Here is a 7,128-nt window from a genome sequence, read left to right on the forward strand (position 1 = left end):
CAGCTTTTGTTCTAAATAATCATAACCCCCACGACACAACACGTGGGGAGCGGTGTTTTGCTTCTGGATGGCTTGTACTTTTTTCCGCACATCCTGCAAAATTCAAACATTAATGAAAATGATTTCTACAATCTATTATAAGAACTGAATTTTTAGTGGAAAACAATTCAAATTACAAAGTACATACCTCCCACGAGGGATCTCGGTGGGTCTGACAAAACTGAGCCCATTTCTCCTTGCTAATGCTGTATTTTTCATAGACAGTGTTATCCACACCGTCCTTGTCGCCTGCAAGTGCCTATTTCCTGGTCCAATCAGATTTAAACTGCCTCCACCACTCACCCATAGTCTGAAGAACTTTCTTCTTTGTCCTATTGTCAGAAGTTTCAGGGATTTCAAATTCCACCTAACAAACAATAAATTAGGTTTTATTGTTAGTAAATTATAAATTTTGGCTACTAAAGAAAATCAAAGAAGAAAACTAACATACCTGAATATCCTCCCATATCAAATCCTTCTGAGTAGCAGGGGCTTCCTTTCAGGTCTCGTATGTCACATCAACCTTATCATGAGCGACAATCCCTAAATATGTTTTTAATTTCTTCTTTTGGGGACCGTCGGCCTTACTAGTCGTAGGATCGACGTGGACCATTGGTCTCTCTGCCCCAGGTGGTCTAATGGCTAAGGATTGTAGCCGTGTGGCTTTGCATGTCCGCTTCACGGTAGACGAAGACGCTGATGGGTTTGCAAGAGGAGGAGGAGAAGGAGGAGGAGGAGGAGGTGAGCCAGGTGGAGTAGCCATGGTTCTATAAACAGTAAAACTTGAGTTAGTTAACATTATCAAAAACCATAGTATGAGTTATGTAAATCAATTTACCGAAATCAAATACATAATTAGAAAATTACATTAGACAATGTTAATTAATTCTCCTTCATCATGATCATTACGATTAGCATGAACGTCGTCAACTTCTTTTTCTCCGATGATGTTAGGAGTCATTTGTGTGGACAAAGGACTAACATAATTGTCCATGTATGAATGATCATCTTCTACATTAACACCAATTGTTTTCCCGTGTAGAACAACGCACCACCTTTCATCAGAAGGGTCTTGCACATAAAATACCTATTTAGCTTGTTCTGCCATGATGAAATGGTCATTGTGGTAACCTAGTTTCTTTAGGTCTACCAACGTAAATCCTACTTCATTGGTCCGCACAGCAGTGTTGCTATCAATCCATTTACATTAGAAAACACATACAATAAATTTGACATAGATAAGCTCCCAAATTTCATCAATGAACCCAAAGTAAGGGATGGAAGGTACATAGGTATTGTCATCATGCACACTTGCGAAGTGTTGAGATTTAGCCCTTAGGGTGACCCCGCTGTTTTGCATTGTACTTTTGTCGTCTTGTGCTTTTGTGTAAAAGGAATACTTGTTTATGTCGTATCCTTTCCAAAGTTATAACATTTCTTTTAGGCCCATCTGCTAGCTTTCTTAATGTTTATGAAACATTTTCATCAGCAAAGATTGTATCTTTAAACCAATCAGAGAAAGTCTTGTTATGCTTTTTCAAGACCCAGTCATTTTTGGATTATTTTGTTTGACTAAAGCTTCATGCTGAAGTATGTATGGAAAAACTTCATTACTTTTGTTCAACACATACAAGTGAGCTTGTAACAAATCTTCTACACTTGGAGTGATAACATGCAGTCCTCTTGAACCCTTACTGCCCACACCGTCGTCATGGAGAGACTCAGGAAGGCCAACAGATTTAGCCTTTTCAATGTACTCTGAACAAAATTCAATGGCTTCTTTTGCAATGTACCTTTCAACACATACAATTGGTATACCCTTTTAAGATCTTCATGTATCGCTCAACTGGGTACATCCACCGCAAATAAACAGGACCACAACATATGATTTCTCTTACCAGATGAACAATTAAGTGAATCATGATGTCAAAGAAAGTAGGAGGAAAATACATCTCCAATTGGCACAGTATAATGGTGGCCTCATTTTCCAGGTCATCAAACTTGAAAGGATCAAGGACTTTGCTACATATGACATTAAAGAAAAAGAACAGGCGAGTTATGGCTAACCTGACTTTGTTAGGAAAAATGTCTCGTATGGCCATGGCTAACAATTTTTGCATCAACACGTGACAATCATGAGACTTTAACCCTACCAGCTTAAGCTCCTTCAACTGCACAAGGCTCTTAATATTTGAAGAGTATCCTTGTGGGACTTTGACCCGGCGCAGACACTGACAAAAACTTATCATCTCCTTTCTAGACAAAGTATGACAAGCTGGAGGCAAGTATATTTTTTTCCCATCAGACCTTGGATGCAAGTGCGATCATATACCTATTTCAGCTAGATCTTGCCATGAATGTTAAGGAGCATTCCAATGACACTGTCACATACATTTTTCTCCACATGCATAACATCAATACAATTTCTAACATCTAGATCATGTAAAAGCAAGATATTTTGATGTTTTGATGATGCCAAAGGATCAAGTGCTTCTCAAGTTTTATTCAAGACAAGAATCCAAGAAAATCAAGATATATGATCAAGTTGATCTCTATAATCTTAGGAAGAAGTTTCCAAATTGAAAAAGCAAAAGGTTTGGCCAAAGAATTTTATCTAAATCATTTTAAATTGAGATTTACTCTCTGGTATTCGATTACCAAAGGATGTAATCGATTACCAGTGGCCAATATGCTTTCTGAAAAGGTTTTAAAAGGTTTAAATATTTTAGAAAGCACGTAATCAATTACACATGGCTTGTAATCGATTACCAAAGGTTTGGAACATTTTAAAACAGCCATAAGAAATTTGAATTTAAATTTCAAAGTTGTGTAATCGATTACAATAAGTTGGTAATCGATTACCAGTGTTTAAATATTCAAATTTCAAATAAGAAGAGTCATAACTCTTCAAAAGTAACTGTGTAATCGATTACACCATTATTGTAATCGATTACCAGTGAGGATTTTCGAATATAACTCCCAACTGTCACATATTTTCAAATGTTTTTGAATGACCATCAAAGGCCTATATATAAGTGACTTGGGATACGAAAATTCTTGAGAGTTTTCAATGCCCAAAAAGTCTTATCCTCTCAAAATATTAAGAGATTTTTTCTAAACTGAAATGTCTTATCCTCTCAAAAAGGATTCTTTGGTCAAACACTTTTATATTCAATAAGGAATCTTGATTGATCTTCAATTGTAATATCTTTCTCTTTCAAGAGAGATTTCTTCTTCTCTTTTTCTTACTTCTAAAAAGGGATTAAGAGACCGAGGGTCTCTTGTTGTTAAGGATTCCTGAACACAAGGGAAGGGTTGTCCCTGTGTGGTTCAGAATTTGTAAAAGGAGTTTTACAAAGAGAGTGGAAAATCTCAAGTGGGTTGCTTGAGGACTGGACATAGACACGGGAAGTGGTCGAACCAGTATAAATCAAGTTTGCATTTCTCTCTTCCCTTAAACTTCTTTTATTTATTGCTATTTATCTTTTTCTTTAAAGAAGTTTATTTTGAATTGTCTTTTGAGTAATTCATGATAAGGGTGCATTGTTAATCCGAAAAGAGAGAGTGAAATTTTAATTGGGGAATAGTCTTTGTATCTTAATTCAACCCCCCTTCTTAAGATAACTGAGGCCATTTGTCTAACAGATCAGACCAGTACGAAAGATCAAAGAAAATGGACCTCTTCTTCCATATGCAAGTCTTACTTTTATCCTTCTTTTAGGTCTTTCCAAATACAATATTCAGGTGTTCAACCTGCTGGAAGACCTGCTCACCAGTCAACAATATCAGCACAGTTTCATGCTCTTGACTTTCATTAAAAGCTTTTTTCAATCGTCTGTAAGGGTGATGAGGTTTTAGAAAATGGCGATGCCTAGTGTACATTGTTTTTCTACCATGTTTCAATTGTATGTAGTTGGTGTCTTCTTCACAGATGGGGCATGCATGATGACCCTTAACACTGTAACCGCTGAGATTCCCATATGCTGGAAAGTCATTAATGGTACAAAAAAGCATTGCACGTATTTCAAAAGTCTCCTTGCGAAACCCATCAAACACTAGAACCCCCTCGTCCCACAACTTTCTCAGGTCTTCAATCAACGGACTTAGATAAACATCAATGTCATTTCCTGGCTGTCTTGGGTTCGATATCATCATAGACAACATCATGTATTTTCGCTTCATGCACAACCAGGGAGGCAAATTGTAAATTACTAGTAGAACTGGTCATGAACTGTATTGAGTGCTTAAATTGCCATATGGATTCATTCCATCACTAGCTAGTCCAAGCCTAAGATTTGTTGCCTCTTTGCCAAAATCCAGATACAAACCATCAATCTTCTTCCACTGGGAGCAATCAGCCAGATGATGGACCATTCCATCAGAGTTTCTCCCATTTTCATGCCAGGTAAGGTATTTTGCGTCGTCTCCATTAGCAAAAAGACGCTTAAACCTTGGAATGATGGGAAGATACCCCAACACCTTCACTGGAGGGCCCTTCTTTGAGTTTTCATCAGAATTGCAGTCCTCATCATCCTTCACTTTGTACCGTGATGCCCCACACCTAGGGCATTTAGGCATTTCTTTGAATTCATGCCTGTACAGTATGCAATCCTTTGGGCAAGCATGAATCTTCTGATACTCCATACCCATCGAACACAGTATCTTCTTGGCCTGATAGTAACTTTTAGGCAACGTGTTTTCCTCTGGAAGCAGATCGTGCACTACTTGAAGCAGTAAAGTAAAGCTTTTGTCACTCCACCCATATCTGACCTTGACATTAACCAGACTTAACACCACCGATAACAACGTCAAGGAATTCTTGCACCCCGTATACAAAGGCTTCTTTGAATTAGTTTGTAATGTATTATACATAGGGGCATGTGCTTGCTGAAAAGACTCTTGCCCAAGGTCACAAATCATATTCTCCAAGCGATCTCCCATTTCTACATCAAACGGTTCAGATTAGGACCCACTCTGCATGTCTGTCAATTCACCATGCCATATCCACGACGTGTAATTCTTCTTAATCCCATCATACAATAGATGTTCCAATATGTCGTCCAGTATTTGTCGTCTTCCGTTTAAAAAATTGATGCAAGGACAATAATATTTTCCATCTTCATCCGATCAACCTCTTTCTAAAGCAAATTGCAAGAACTGCTCGACGCCTTCCTCATATTTTGGGCTGATGCGACTTTCATTCATCCAACTTTGATCCATCTAAGTAATAACTCTGTCATACTCACAAAGTTATTCAATGCATAAAAATCTCACTTTTTTATTATAGGTGTGGCCCTATCCCATTCAGAAAGACCGTCTTTTATGGTAGCTTCATAAGTTTGGGTTAATTGTATTTTGTTAAATTTGACAAAATTTTGGCAGCATTCCGCATTAGTCTCCAAGTACATGACATGAAATCGGTGAAATTAATTTTCCGATAATCAAGTATACACTCAGAGAACAACTAGAAATGCGTTGTACTAAAATTTCATCAAATTAAACAAAATAATGTTAACCTTAACACATGAATCTACCATAAAAATATCAGTCTCCCCAAACTATCCAAACGGATAATTCAAGATTGAATACAATGATTAATGCAAACTGTCCATAAGAATCATTGCATTCAATCTCAAACGAGAATCTAAGGTTCTCTCATCATGAACACAATTTGTATATCATATATCAGTTGTCTTTAATGGCAGTGAACAAGTAATAAAAACATTAATTGCTAACAAACATTTGTAAGTAGCACACAGAGTAGTGAGGACAGTCATACAATGTGAATACAATTTGACTTTTATAAGAGAAGTAACTGCAATTTTATTGCCAAGCTGCCTCATTCCTTAATTTTTCAACAATGTGATTTAATACTGTTGTTATACTTGTGATTTAGTTCTCTTGGAAACCTTGAGAAGGAGCAGAGAAGTATTATGCTAGGTTCTAGAAACAACTAGGTAAGTATTTTATAATCGGCATCTTGTTTTTATAGGTGGTGCTTAAATAGATTATGCTTAAACTATGTTTATCTTACAGCCTTAAATTAGACAATGGTGTCTGAAATGTCTAAGGAAAGCGGCACACCGTCGTCGCTAAGCTTCGGCTTGGCCTGCTGCTGCAGCATGGTGGTGTTAAGGGTGTTGGATTGGAAATTGAGAAGTGTTGATGTGTTGTTGTTGGTATTGTTAGAGGAAAAGGCTATGCCGGGGAAGAAGGTTCTATGTTGATGTTGTTGGAGGGAGAAATTAAGGTTGAAGTAGGACGATCGAAGCTGGGAGGGGACGGACATGAAGGAGCCGAAACTGCGTAGGGAGATGTTTAGGGAGGTGAAGTTGGCGGCGATGGTGCCGGTGTCAGTGGTGGCGATCACATCAAGCTCCACCTGCTGGAGGAGCCACTCGATGGTTTCACCGTCCAACTTGTGGCCTAGCTCGTGGGTGAGCTGGAAGATGCAGGTGGCGTAGAGGGCCGACATTCGGATACGTTGCTCGCGCCCATCCACCTTCGTGTGTCGGTCCTTGGTCGAGGTTTGCTTCGGCGGAGGCTTTTTACTATTAGGAGCCTCTGCCACAGCCGCCACGGTGAGCTGGTTGGATCGGGTTGAATTGGACGTGCTCGGTTCTGCGGAGATTGCTAGGGACGGGTAAAGGGAGGAGGTGGAACATGAGGCAGTTTCTTGGTCTTCTTTCTTCTCAAGTAGCTGGAATGGGAAGTTGTTCTAATGGTGGTGGTGGTGGTGGTGATGGTGGTGGAGATCCTTGCCTCTCTCCATGATCGCATGGAGAAGAAGAAAATAAAATTTGGTGGTGGTGAGTGAGTGAGTGAGTTGTGTGTGTGCGTATGTTTGAGTATCTTTGTGTTTATGTGTGAGATAAAGAGAGATCGTTTTTTTTACACTGGTTGTCAATTGTGATCTGTGAATTTGTAGTTTAATATGTGTGGTGGGTCTTTATGGTTTTTAAGAGAGGAGGGGATGTGTGTATAGCTATAGGTAAGCTATAGGTTGGACTGGAAGTGGAAAAATCAGGGATTTTTTATTGTATTGTGTTGATGTACTGCCATGTCTTTCCTTTTTATTTGCTTTACTGA

At 38.7% G+C, this 7,128-nt stretch overlaps 1 pseudogene; it reads right to left on the reverse strand.

Annotated features, from left to right (window-relative positions):
* Positions 1–6,082: 6,082 nt before the first annotated feature.
* Positions 6,083–6,811, reverse strand: LOC100785866 (transcription factor TCP14-like; annotated as a pseudogene).
* Positions 6,812–7,128: the final 317 nt, after the last annotated feature.

This window comes from Glycine max, chromosome 7 (assembly GCF_000004515.6).
Source record: "Glycine max cultivar Williams 82 chromosome 7, Glycine_max_v4.0, whole genome shotgun sequence".
In the NCBI taxonomy this organism is placed as follows: domain Eukaryota; kingdom Viridiplantae; phylum Streptophyta; class Magnoliopsida; order Fabales; family Fabaceae; genus Glycine; species Glycine max.